At 42.1% G+C, this 14,672-nt stretch overlaps 1 long non-coding RNA gene across 1 annotated transcript; it reads left to right on the forward strand.

The window, feature by feature from the left end:
- Positions 1-9,518: 9,518 nt before the first annotated feature.
- LOC141580950 (uncharacterized) lies at positions 9,519-13,123 on the forward strand. The gene is made up of 3 exons (XR_012513377.1): positions 9,519-9,645; positions 10,640-10,725; positions 12,034-13,123. It is a non-coding gene; the product is annotated as an uncharacterized LOC141580950 (long non-coding RNA).
- Positions 13,124-14,672: the final 1,549 nt, after the last annotated feature.

Here is a 14,672-nt window from a genome sequence, read left to right on the forward strand (position 1 = left end):
TAAGTACAGTCAATAGCTCTGTCATTTTTTAAAAAGTATGTTCTTAAAACGCTTTCTAATAATAAGAGTAGCGTTGAACCATACTGGACAAAATAGGACATTGAAAACAGAATAGAAACAAAATTACCCAGAATTCTAGAGCCCTAATACGACTTATCATATATACACACACATATATATATATACAAATTATTAAATACAGCATTTTCATACAGTTGAATTTTATGCTTTTAAATGGAAATTATAAAGAATTTTACATTTAATTGTGATGAATGTCTGTTAATATATACATATTTGTAATCTTCAAGCTATACAACTTAAATACATACAATTTTTAACCGTCAACTATAAGGCTAGGGAACTCTTCATGTAAATATTTTGTAAAAATGTTTTTGTAAAAATCAGAATATTAGATTCTGTGTACTGTGTGACCTGGGAAAGTATGTTCAGAAGGAAATATACCAAAATACAGTGGGTGAATTTTACTTTCTACTTGATAGTGTTTAAAAATTTTTAGAAATGTTTTATAATGTCTCAAAAGTGATCTTCTACCTGGAATTTGGTGAATGTTCCATCTTATTTCCTTCTTATTTTTCTGGGTATTTACTTTTTCAGTTCACCTGAAACTATTCAAGAATGCCATGACCCCTCTATCCTTTTTAAAAAAAGTTTTAAACAGACAATGTTAAAACTGGAAGAGGTTTTGGGAATCCAATTATGTGGTCAGTTTTAGAGTAAGTGCAATGTGGTGCTGAAAAGAATGTCCATGTGGATTTGAGGTGGAGAGTTCTGTAGATGTCTATTAGGTCTACTGGCTCCAGAGCTGAGTTCAAGTACTGGATATCCTTGTTAAGTTTCTGTCTCATTAGTCTAATATTGACAGTGAGGTGTTAAAGTCTCCTACTATTATTGTGTAGAAGTCTAAGTCTCTTTGTAGGTGTCTAAGAACTTGCTATATGTATCTGTGTGCTCCTATGTTGGGTGCATATATATTTATTATAGTTAGTTTTTCTCGTTGACTACTTAACCTATTATGATATAGAAACTAACTAAAACTGTTCAAATCCACTCCCCAAGATCACATCAAGAGTGGCAGGGCTGGGACAGCAGTGTTTCTGGAATGGCTTCCCCCAGGGCGCCAGCCACAGTGCCATGCTGTATGAGCAGCAAACTCACTGTGTCAATATGCGTGTAGTTCTGTGTGTGTAGTTCCTGATTCCAATCAAGTAAATATCATAACTGAGTTCACCCGAAATATAGTATACTGCACAGAAACTTAACAATGGGTGAGAAAAGCATATTCATGACATTAGCAATTATTACCATACTCAGCCAAATCCATTTTTATTTTCTGTTTTCTCATGTTGTGAGTCCTTTGGGGTCTATACACAGGTACCCAGTTTTTGCCTATCCCTGGTACTGTGCACTGCTTAATCATCCTCTCCACGCTGACTTTGTTGGCCATGCTCAACTGTCAATACCAGTTGTTCTCCAGGGGTGGCTCAGATACCCAGGGGGTTTCCTGAAATCCTTAGGGGTCGGCGAGATCAAAACAATTTTCATAATACTAAGATATTGTGTGCCTTTTTTATTCTCATTCTCTCATCAATTTACAGTGTCATTTTCCAGAAGCAGCTACGTAAATCACAGGGGACTGAATACAGGAGAAGATATAAGAGTCCAGTCAACTTCTATCAAACCAGACAAAGAAGACATTTGCAGATATGTAAAACAATGCCACTTCGCATTGCATTTTAAAAAAATATTATTTCCCAGAAAATATGTTATCTATGTTAATATGGAATGTGGTTTGTTATTCTTACTTTAAGTAAGGTATTATGTAATATTTTTTATGCTTCAGTTTTAATTTCTAATAAAGTCATTGTCAACAGATGTAATCTATAGAAACAAAAGCACTCTGGGGTCTTCAAGGATGTAAAGGAGTCCTGAGATCCAAAGGGATGAAGACCTCTGCTCTACCCTGGCCACCTAGGGGCTGAAGCCCCCCAGCAGCAGTGCTCCTGGCTCTTGCCGCTGCCCCAGGACTGAGGGTTTTGGAGCACCGGTGCCCTACAGAACGGAGAGACTGGAAGGAGCTTTCTGGATCATGAGGTTGGAACTGCTGGCAGAAGATCACAGCATAACTTTCTTCTGGGTTATAGGAAGAAATATGTAAGTAGAAAAATATAGAAAAAATATATAAATATATATATAAAAACATATAGTTATATATCATGTATAATATAAAATATATATGTTTATATGTTTATAGATCATATATAATATAAAATATATATTTTATATATTTAAAATATATAATATAGCATTCAAATATATATTATATATTATTTAATAGATTTATATATTACATATTTTATATTAAATGTTATTAAAATATATTATTTAATTTATATATTTCACATATATAATATATTTTAATATATAGCACATATTTTATGATACAAGACTATATAAGCTATATAATATATTAAATATAGAAAATATACATCAATATATGATATATAATTATTTCCTATAAATTATATGTATTATATATTAATATATTTTCTATATTTTAATGTATAGTACATATTATATATGCCATATTAAATTATACATGACATATATTATGTATATTATATATGTTATTGTATATTATATAAAATATATTTCCTATATTTAATATATAGTGCATGTGATAGATTAAATATTACATATTACATATTATAGATTAAATGTAGGAAAATATGGGAAGAAATATACAAGTAGGGAAACATCGAGGGAGTGGGGAGGTATTTGAGAGCCTTAGGGAAGAAGAATGGATGGGGAAAATTGAGACTAAAAAGAACAACGCTAGAATAAAATTAGGCTGTTTTTTGCCCTTTATTCTGTTTTCAGACCTAAATAGACTATCACTGGTTTATCTTTAGCTCTGATATCTGATGCAGTATGACTTTGGGATATAGAAAAACGTTTCATCATCCATGGAAATACCTTCCTAAAGCATGAAATTCTTTAATCCAGGACAGCACATGTCATCAGGCAATTAGAGATTTAAAAAAACTATAACAAAAGTAATTTCTATGCAGAGTTTACGTGCTGGAGAGGAGCTATGATCACAAGCTTGGTTACATGTTAGAATCACCAGGGAGCTTGTAAAGATCTAGAATCCCAGGCCCTACAGGCAGAACCAGGCATGAGTATGTCTTAAATCTCCCCAGGTAATTCCAATGTGGAAGATTTTGAACCACAAAACAAGGAAGCAGGACACAAGATGGGAAGTCAAACCTAGAAACAAACAGGGACCATGATTGCCTGGAGACAAAGGAGACGTGAAAGGGATCCCAGCAGAGCAGAAGGCAGAATTCACACCTTGCCTTCTTCCCTGATGCTTCCCGTGGGAGCAGCTGGGTGTTCTCCAGATTCTGTTTCCTCCCAGCTGAGCCTTTACTTAGAAAGCCCACAGAGGGCACAGCCCCAGACGATGAAAGGAGAGAGAACTTCACGGTTTCCTTCCCGGCTCTTCAAATCAACAATTTTGGTCACAGATCAGACTGCTAAGTCTTTACACATCCGAAAGTTAGACTTTGACGTGCTTGTTTTTCTTCCCCTGTCTGACTCACAGAATGAGTCATAAGGAGGCTTGTTAATCTCTCCTGGACTCAGGAAAGCAAGGGCACAGGGAAAGGGCTTCCTTTCTTGGCAAGGATTGGGTTGAGGCTAGATTCAGAGCTACCTCCATCTCAGCACTATGAGCTGCCTCTGTAGCTTATTTTTTTATTTTTTTTTTTGAGACAGAGTCATTCTATCACCCAGACTGGAACTGGAGTGCAGTGGCATGATCTCAGCTCACTGCAATCTCCACCTCCTGGGTTCAAGTGGTCCTCCCACCTCAGCCTCCCAAGTAGCTGAGACTACAGGTGCATGCCACCAAACCTTGGTAATTTTTGTATTTTTTGTAGAGACAGGGTTTTGCCATGTTACCCAGGCTGGTCTCAAACTCCTGAGCTCAAGGGATCCCCCTGCCTTGACCTCCCAAAGAGCTAGGATTACAGGCGTGAGCCACCGTGCTTGGACAACATAAGTTATCCTTAAACCTCTGCCCCACTCTCTGGCAGAAATGATGGCAGTGGATCTGTGAACATATAACACCAGGGATCTGTGGCCAGGGCATCCACTGATTTCTCTCTGGCATCTCTGTTTCCTAAGAGACCTGAGAACATTCAAAACTCTCAGGCTCCAACAAGCTTTTGGCTGAAGGATCATCCCCCGGTCTAGTATGATCCAATGAACTCAGGGTCTTAGCAGCACATAATTCTGGAGCAGGGATTCATCTTGAAGTCTGTTTTTTGAGACGGACGGTATAGTATGTGCAGAAGACATTGCATGCATGTTTGAAGAACATCTTGTTTACAGAAAGTGCATATAGCATGTGAAATAGCAAGAATTTTGGTATACTCTGAAATGAAGTGAGTTAGCCTTTGGGCGTGTTGCAAAGGTTCTTGAAGGAGATGTCATTGAGCTTTATTTCATTCTATTTTAGACTGTTTCTATTTTACATCCAAGCAGTGCATGCCCATAGTTTAAAAAGGTACTTTCCCCGCCCTTCCCACCTGACTAGAAACCAGGGCTCCCACCTGGATGAAAGGCAGCCACTTCAACTCTTCCCTGTCTCCCTATGGCATGCTCACATTGCTCTTCTTGACTTTTCACTTTTAGGTAGTGCTATAGTCTTAGTAGTTATATTACCCTAAAATTCATATGTCAGAACTCTAATCCTAGAGATGGTATTAGGAGGTGGGGCCTTTGGGAGGTGGTTAGGTCCTAGGTTTGGAGCCCTCATGAGTGGGATTAGCACCTTTGTAAAAAAGAGTCTTTGGGAGGCCAAAGTGGGCAGATCATTTGGGGTTAGGAGTTTGAGACCAGCCTGGCCAACATGGTAGAACCCCACCTCTACTAAAAAACAGAAAAAGACAAAACTTGGCTGGGTGTGGTGGCACATGCCTGTAATCCCAGCTATTCAGGAGGTTGAGGTAGGAGAATTGCTTGAACCTGGAAGGCGGAGGCTGCAATGAGTGGAGATTGCATCATCCCACGACTGGGCGACAGAGAAAGATTCTGTTTTAAAAACAAACAAACAAAAAAATCCAAAAAGACCCAGAGAGTCCCCTCACTCCTTCCACTATTTGAGGACATAGTAAGAAGGTGCTGTCTACAAATCAGAAGTCCGGCCCTCACCAGACAACAAATCTGCCAGTGCTTTGATCTTGCACTCCCAGCCCTCAGAACTGGGAGAAGGAGATTTCTGTTGCCTGTAAGCCACACGGGGTACAGGATTTTGCTACAGCAGCCCAAGTGAACTAAGACAAATAGCATCTATTCACTGTATCCTATAGAAATTAAGGATTTCACTTCCTCATATACCTCCATACTGCCCTGGCACAGACATACACATGGACACACACATGCACACACATACATTTGCACACATATGTGCACACATACATACACATGCTCCCATTTTCCCTAATAATGTAATGAACTAGGGCTGTATCAGCATCTAGGAGTTGCATTACTATGACTATGTGACCATATAAACATTCTCAGCTGATTTATTTAAGACATTATAACAGTTGTTTTTTGCTCAACTGTTTTTATTTGTCCTAGAGTTAATAATTATCTGTATCATTTTCTTGCTCATTTTCCTATGTACTTATTACAATTGTATCCTCAAACTCTACAGAAGTATAACTCTCCTTTCGAGGCATTCAAACGTATCTACTATCAGTTTTATTTTTCCTCGGAGAAATCCTTCTAGAACCCCAGCCTTGCTGCTGGCCTTGAAGCTTTCTAGAGTTACTGCTTCATTTTTGTCAATCTCAGGATGAGAACATGTTTGGGGGCCATTATTCTGCCTATCATGATGAAATTTATTCTGCTTTCAGCTAGATTGAAATGTTCAAATCAACCAATAACATTTTTCTCCCAGTTCCCTCTCTCTTTGCCAACCAGTAACTCTTCGGATATGTAGCTACAAGGATGGAGCCTTGTCTTCTGGTTCAGAAAGCACTTCCTCTCTCTTTTCAGGAGTCAGAAATTCATATTCTCATTTTACAGACAGAAAAAAAGATGCCCAGAGAATATGAACATCTTGCTGAAAATCCTGGAGAGCAAAGTTCAGTCTCATTTCCAAGACTGCCCTTTGTCTTCCACAGGCAGCCTCCATGATGCTCTTTTCCAGTTGTTCCTAGATCATGTGATAGACGAGTTGCTACACTGGTGCATGATCCCTTGTAGAAGTGCCGTGCCACCAAATCGTGTTTCCAGTGCCAATGGTTATTCATTTACCAATTTTACTTTCACGATTTACTTTTTTAAATGGTCATTTTACTCCTAAAAAAGAGACAATCATGTGGTCATATTACTTTTGTAGCCATAAATATTGGAAGCCTGCAAAAAAAATTTCCATGACTTCACCCACCTCCTCCCTGCCCGGCTGTAGGCTGCGTCAGTGACAGCCACGACATCCTCAGAATGGATCCTGTAGGGGCTGGGTCAGAGCCATTTACGGAACATTGCTCTTCCCTTTGTTTTCAGCAAGCCAGTTGTAAACACATTTCAGACCTCTTGCTTTCTTTCAATTCTTTGGCAGTTGGAGTTTGAGATTGCAAGATGGTATTGCTTTTGACAGCAGCCAAAGCTTCTCCATTCATGGTTGGGCCCCAGCTTTGACAGACTGGAAATGCCACCCATGTGGGCTCCACAGCTTTCTTACAAGGTACAGAATAAAACATAAGCATTGGTGATCTCAAAGCCTGTGTGTTGACAAGTGAAAGCCCTGGGGTTGAGGGAGGTAGAAAGCTTGGCATGAAACTGCTTGGAAGGAGAAGACAGAGGTAACTGGGGGCGTAATGGGTACCAAAGAGTTAAAAAATTGAAGTTGCTGTGAGATATCTCAGTGCATGGAATGTTCAGCCATATGCAGAACTTTGAGCATGGAAACATTCAAAAAATAGCTGTAAAATAGATAGGAACACCTACTGCTCTGTGCTGTGTGTGTGTGTGTGTGTGTGTGTGCGCGCGCGTGTGTATTGTGCGTATGTGTGTGTGCACACGCACATGCATATGTGTGTTCTACTCAACCTAACTCTTGGAGACAAAGTAACAGAATCGGATGGAGGCATGTGAGACTCTGAGTCCAACCTCTGGTGGGTGCTCTGAGTAAAAGCCACTGTGATGAAGTTTGTACCTTTTGCATCAGGAGCAGTTGCTGTGGTCAGCATATTATCTTCTTAACCAAACTCTCAAGGGTCAAAAATAGCCAAAGGAGTTTACTGCAGGGAACTGTAACTTTCTAAACAATGCACTTTTCTCTTAGAAAAGATGGATCATCACTACTCAATGATTTGCCTGACTTTCTTTTCCTCTGAAACATCAAGTACTTAAGGAAACATTCTTCCCTGCCCTGGACAAGGTCAGATCCCCATTATAATTAGAGAAGTGTAATCAGTTATGAAATGCTGCCTCCCTCGTCTCCCCCCTTATGACTCTTGCATTGATATTATATTTATTTGTCAAATGAACGAGTGGTCAATCCACATCTAAACATCTCTGTGATCCACAATAGCAAAAATCCAGTGCAGGCAGTAAATTTTCTTTTTATTCTAAGGCCAGATTTCTTCCTTTGTGTCTCTGTTTCCACATCCGAAAGCCCAGATGACAAGAGTAAGTGAGAGGCTATATACTTGGCAGGGCGGCTGGGCTTTTGGACACATAGGGGCACTTAATGTATGTGACGACATTTGGTGGCCATGATGACTAAGCCTGTCTTTAGGGCTCATTGAGATAGTTATAGATTTCTATTTAGAGTAAATTTTGCCATAATGACAGCAGCAGTCATCACGGTAATAGCTAACTCCAAGAGGCAGCAGCTTTCATCAGAGGACTGAGTGGTTCCCATTTAGCCTGCTTTTCCTGCTGCCCTCAGCCTGCCCAGGGAGGTCCTAACACACCTTCCAGCACATTCCTGTCCTGCCTTCTGTTGGAACTCTCCCTGACTTCTCCAGCAGATATCGTCATACCTTACTTGAACTGCCATAGCCCCTATGTGCTTAACAACACGATGAAGCATTCATTCACATATCCCACAGATGTGTGCTGTTCAGCACATGAAAGGTGACAGGCACTAGGCTGAGCATTTGCAAATATTCCAGAATACGTCTTTCCCTATGATTTCACTGAAGAGAGTCATTTTGCCCTTTAGGTTCATGCAGGGGGTGAGGATGGAAGGGAGGGCTGCATCTTATGCAGTTTAACCTCCAGTGCACTCGGAAGAATGGTCAATAGCAGAGTTATCAGATGATGCTATCTGCATTCCATGACCCCTCAATTCAGCACACAGAAGGTGGGACTGAATAAACCGAATTTAAAGGGAACTGGCATTAAACAAACCAAGGCAGGGAACAATGACAAGGATGAGAACTAGGCAGGAAATAATAAACAGAAATAGGCAGGGCTAAGGCTAGAAAATACTCCTTTGGGTCCACACAGCACTTCTCCCAAAAACACCTCCAAAGAGGAAGCTTTGGCTGTGGCTTTCATGTGGCAACACTTAGTGATGTGGTGACATGCAAAGGAGGATGCATTCCAGAGAAAGCACCATGGATAGGGAGACAAAGGAGAAAGGGTAACTGTGAGGGAAAAAGGAAGTAGGACGCCACGCAGCCAGAGCAAGACTGTAGCATGCACACGGAGCCAAGGCACCAGGAGTGCCTGCTACAGCACTGCACCTTCTAAGGGATCGTTTTGCATGGGTCACCTTGCTCTGTGCCACAGCCAATTCCCAGCTGTTTGCACTGGGAAGGGCAAGGCTGGAAGGCTGCTGAGTGGTCTAAGTGGCATTGCAAGACCTCTGCCCAAGAGGGACACTCATCCTAGACGCTGATAGGCCAATCTAATCAGATCGTCTCTATGGGCTGACCTGCACTCCAGTCACACTGAGAAATAATTAACAGATGACACCTTCACTGCCTGCAAAAGCAGAGACATGCAGGAGTACTTAATACTATGGCGACTTTCTAGCAGTAATAAGTAGCAGCACCAGGGTAGACAGAGGAACTCAAAGTTGCCAGAAATCCCTTGTATATTCAATGAACGTTCAGTTTTCCATAAAGCCTGCTGAAATTGATCCTGTTTTCTCTTACTTCTCCAAATGTGAATGTATCTATCCCTGCATTCCAGAAACAACCCCAGTGCATACAGATGGGTCCAAACTGGGACTGATCTCCCAGCTAGAGCAGCCTATCACCTCTGCTCAGGATTCCAGCTCAGGAGTCCTCATAGGGCAACCAACTTACCCCACAAAGATGACACCAGGATAATGGTGAGAATTTTAGTTCTTTCTACTGTCAGGCAGTTGAATATATCATTGTTGTTCAGAGAGGACAATGCATTTGAGGTTGACCCCTGAAAACATTGTTGAATCTATCAGTTTTAGAGTTTTTCTGGTTCCTATTCCATTTAAAACATGTTCTCTTTCAACCAGTGAAATCCTGTCTCTAGCCGCAGCATAAGCCAGGTAGCACAGTGACCAGAGAAGAGGAACAGAAGGCACCATGATGTGTACAAGATGGATGGATTCCCAAGGTTTGCCGGTGGTAGGAGGATGGGAGAGTTTTTTATTAGTTGTTGTTGTTGTTTGAGATTCACAGGCAGAAGAAACCTCTTTAAATTTCAAGTAATTAACAATTTAAAAGGCAGAGATCTAGAGCTATAGGAGTACAATTAATGAGTACTCAGTCTTCAAAGTCCAAAGCAAGAGCAGATGGAGAAACAGTTCTCAGCATTTGGTGCAGGCCCTTATGGAAGGAAGAACTTGTTCCAGCATAAAAAGACATAAGAACGAGTACTAGTAGGCAAAGGAGACAGCACTGGTAAACCAAGATAAAGACATCTAAATAGGGCTGGGCACGGTGGCTCACAGTTATCCCAGCTCTTAGGGAGGCTGAGGCAGGAGGATTGCTTGAGGCCAGGAGTTCAAGACTGACCTGGGCAATATAGTGAGACCCTATCTCTACAAAAAATAAAAATAAATATAACTAGCTAGGCATGATGGAATGTGCCTGTAGTCCCGGCTACTTGGGAGGCCAAGGTGGGAGGCTCACTTGAGCCCAGAAGTGTCCAAGGCTGCAGTGAGCTATGATTATATCACTGCACTCCAGTCTGGGTGACAGAGAAAAAAGAAATAGAAAAAGAGAAAAAAATGTAAATAGGACACACGCAAAATTGGCCAGATTTACTGCAGTCCTGAAGGGCTAAGAGTCTGCCACTTTCTTAGTAAGGAGGAAAAGGAGGTTAATGTTAGGATCCTGTAAGAGTTATCCGTAGCTTGCTGCATGTGCAGTTATAACTATGTAGCAAATTGTGTGGCATCTCCACTTCCTTCTCTATTCCCCTTCTCATCATTGTTAGGAAGCCCCAACTAAATCATTTTAGTCCCCGCTAAAATGACTTCATTTTCACCAAAATCCACTGATATGTTGATGTGGAAGCAAGGTCCAAGAATTACATAATAACTTACCCTCCAGTTTGTTTTAATACTGAAATAATCACAGTTTTGTGTGACTTTCCTCCATCATAGACAATAATCCTGTTGGTGGAACATCATGCCTTGCTCTCTGGTTTGAAGTAGGAGGACAAAGCAAGCAGTGGAAAGAGATTGTCCAGGTAGGGTCTAAAAGTGGCACACACGCTGTTCGGTCCCCTCCTTGCCCAGAGCAGGCATTGCTCATCCACTAGGCACTTCTTCCTGCCAAGGCACCTCTTCCTGCCAAGTCACTGTCTCACGATCCTTTTCAACACAGCCACAAGGAAGCCATGATACATCAACTGGTATTGGCAAATGAGATCAGATCTACCAGTCTTATCCCACTTTGTTGTTTTCTGTAAGTAGTTAGAAAAAATCATGTCCAGTAAAAAAATACTAGAACTTGTTCTTAATACGCTCTTCAGTGTAAAAGTTTAAAATCTTAATGATGTTTAGACACTCAGGAATGAGTGAACCACTTGCACTGATAGAATCAAAACAATACTGCAAATATTAGTCATGTTGCCTATTGTGAAATGTATCTGTGTGTAGATATGAAAAAATAAAAATAAAAAACAACTAAAGTCTGAGTTAAAGAGCCCTGCTAGGTAGAGTTAAATGCTCTTTCACCTGTAAAGAATGCAATTCCCTTTGCCACCTCCAGATCTGGTATCCAGAAGGAAGACTAGAGAAGCAGCCCCCAATGCAATTTACAAGATGTGTTCCTGTCTGGGGGTGCCACACGTTACACAGCAGCTATGAGTCAGAAGCCTTCACGGAAAGGAGCCTGTGCTGGCGGGCTGGTGTGGAGGCCTCCCCCAGGGAATCATGAGTTGGCAGCCCCAGCAGAGGGGAAGCTGGCATGGAGCTCCCGTGTGGGGAAACGCCCCAGGAAAGGAAGGGAAAGGCCTTAGAGTACAGGTCAAAAGTACAGGACGTAAGGGCAGCGGTGTCTTTCCACATTCCTCCACCACCTTGGCAAACCAGAATGGTAACTCAGACATGAATCTGAGCTCCTGCTGCCATCATCAAAGTCTTTTAGAAAACAAAGACAGAAAAGAGTTCAAGAAACTCTCAAGAATAACTTAAAACCCTGATAGTCACACCAAGGGGCACCATGGAATTTTCAAGCTGAAACTGTCTTCCCTGATCATTTTTCCCGTGGGGACCATCATGTTCCCACTGTTCTCCTGCTTCTTCTCAGCCTAAGAATGAGCTGGGGTGAGCAGAGGTAGTGAAACCAGCACTTGATCCTGATCTTCCAAGCTCATCTGTCCTGTCTCCACCTCTGGGAATGTTTTGTCTTGTTTGTTTTTCAAGAGAGTAAGAGAAGACAGAATTTCATGTTAGATTACCTGTTTTCCAGAACACCTGAAACATGGCTATTTGATTGCCATGGCATGGCAACCATTTTGCATCTGTTCTTAGCCAGTTTTCTCTTTGTACAGGTGAGAAAATTAAAGCCGAGGGAAGTCAAGAAGTTTGGCAAAATTGGACAACAGAGCTGCAATGAGGTCCCAAGAAACCTGAGCCCTGGGCTTGGGATTTTCCCTCTATTCCACCCTGCCTTTCATAGACGATAGCCTTGAAAATCTAAGAGCAGAGGACTGCACAGCTCAAGAGACTTGTGACCAGATCGCCAGGTCACTGAGTTGTCATCAACTTGAGAAATGTCCTTTGTGCGTCGGTCCTTCCAGGCAATGCCCTTTTAGAATCTCAGTTGACGTCCACTGTGAATCACTAAGGTCCGACAGCCCGGTGGCTGATTCCGCCGGAGTTTATGAAGAAACAAATGGGGCAACGTGGAGAAAATGAATAGCATGCTGACACTTCTGCTTCCTTGAGTGAGGCATTAGGCTTGAATTATTATAACAGGAAATACTAAACTACTACAGAAAGAAAAGGTGTGATTACTTATGTCAACGTTAAAAAATGCCATTTTTCACGAAGGGATTAATCAGCAGCCACGACACTTGCTGCTCTTGATACAAAATACTTTCCTCTTCCCCATGAGTTTTCTTCTCCAAGCAGTAGGATTTCTTATATATAATCATGTGGTCCCTTCCAGTAATCAAAACAGAAATTAATAATATTCTTGTCTAGAGAGTGCATAAATCTACTCCAGATTGTGGAGGTCTCTCACCAGGACGGGATGAATGGAGGTAAGAGGCCTGGAGCGCACACTTTAAGCATGAGCGTCTCTTTAAGTTTCAGGCTCCAAATGCCTCACGTGTCTCACCCTAGCCCTGTTCTAGCTCTTCAACTCCTTTTTGACTCCCAAGTGTCCTGTATGGGGACAGGAGGATGCAGGATGGGCCAGAGATGACATGACAGAAGGGGGCATTCCAGACAGGGGGCATAGTGGAGACTGAACACTCAAACAGCCAGGGAGGGCCCTCCTGCCTTGGCCATTGGCTGTTAGGGCTGTAGGAGATTCTGCTTGTGTGCAACAGAGAAGCCAAGCTTGGAGAGAATGCTCAGGGGCCAGGCTGTGTGTGCCTTTAGCAAAAGTCTGAAGTATGAGATCTCGATGGAAGCCGTGACAAAGCGAGGGGCAAAGCAGAGCTGGGAGGGAAAACACTCAGTGCTGAGAAGGTTAGTCCAGAGTGAGAAGCAAAATCTGAATCCCCGAGGCATGAAGGACCCCAGGCAGTAGAAACTGAGCTGTGCAAGTCAGAGAAGGCTGGACAGCCAGACTGACTCCCTGTTAAGCCAGGTGAGCTACAACCACAGAGCTACTTGTGTCCCCCTTAGCAAGGCAGGGCTGAGTGTGGGAGTGAATGCGGAAGGTGGTGAGCTGGCAGATCAGGGCACTCCCTATTTCTCCCACCCACTTTCTTCCCTGCCAGTTGGTTTCTTTGCATTGCTTTGAAACAAGATGCTCTCTTGTGCCTGCCTCCGTCAAAGACTGAAACCTTTGTTTAATGTTAGAAAATACCATGTTTAAAGGAGTCTCTGTTGGAGCAGCTGTACTATAGAATCAAGGAATGAATTTTGGGTAGGAAGACATAGAACCACATTCTTGTCCAAGAATTTCTGACCCAGTATTCATGAAATGATCTTCAGTGTGTTTACAAGTCTCCCAAACAAATCTGCAAAATTGTGTGGGTTTGCTTTAAATTTATGGAAAGAAGAATTCATTTAACTATGAAGTGCTCTCATGGAGAACAATGCCCTCGAAAGTATTCATGCTTCTCATTTATAGATTAGGACTTGACACACAGAGATGGGAGGACTTGGAGCTCCTCATCAGCAAGGCTTTGTCTTGCATCAGTGTATCTCCAACATATATTAGTCAATCAAGGAACATATGTAAAGTGAATGGATGAGTAAATGGATGGATGATGGATGGATGAATGAATGAATGAAGGCTTCCTGCTCTCAGTCAACTCACACCCTCACTGCATCCCCACCATGGCCTGTTGACTGCTTCAGCTCCAGCTTCATGTGGGGATGGTGAATGTCAAGAAGGGCAACTTTGGGATTGAGGGCAGACACAGTGGTACAGAAGAGCTGGGACCTCAGGGCACAGAGGCCTCCACTGCACGAAAGCCCCACCTGGTATACCCCAGTTTGCCCTATTCTCTTTCCATGCCTCCCCTCAGTAGAAGCATTCTTCTAGCTGGGGTGACTTGCACTCATGAGACTAGCCCTTGGTCCTGATCTCCCAAGCTCATCTGTCCTGCGTCCATCTCTGGAAATGTTTTGTCTTGTATAGTTTTCAAGAGAGTGAGGGAAGGCACAGTTTCATGTTTGAGGAGAGTATCTGCCTTCTAGAACACCAGAAACATGGCTGTTTGATTACCAAGTCAGACAACCATTTTGCATCTGGCATTTGCACTTCCACGTCTCCACTTTCTACCTTGCAGGGCAGTGAGGGTGGGTAACAGTGACCAGCAACGACAGGCTGCTTTCATGTGATCATTGGCTGATTAACCAGTGAAGTCCTCTTCCTTTCCTCCTTCCTTCCTCCTCTTTCTTTTCCTTTTTTCTTTTCTTTCCTCCTACCTTTCTTCTTCCTGCATTTCTTCCTTCCTTTTCTCTCACTCTTCCTTCCAAACCATGGGCTACTGGACCAGGTGCTAGA

The sequence above is a fragment of the Saimiri boliviensis genome, chromosome 13 (genome assembly GCF_048565385.1).
Source record: "Saimiri boliviensis isolate mSaiBol1 chromosome 13, mSaiBol1.pri, whole genome shotgun sequence".
In the NCBI taxonomy this organism is placed as follows: Eukaryota; Metazoa; Chordata; class Mammalia; order Primates; family Cebidae; genus Saimiri; species Saimiri boliviensis.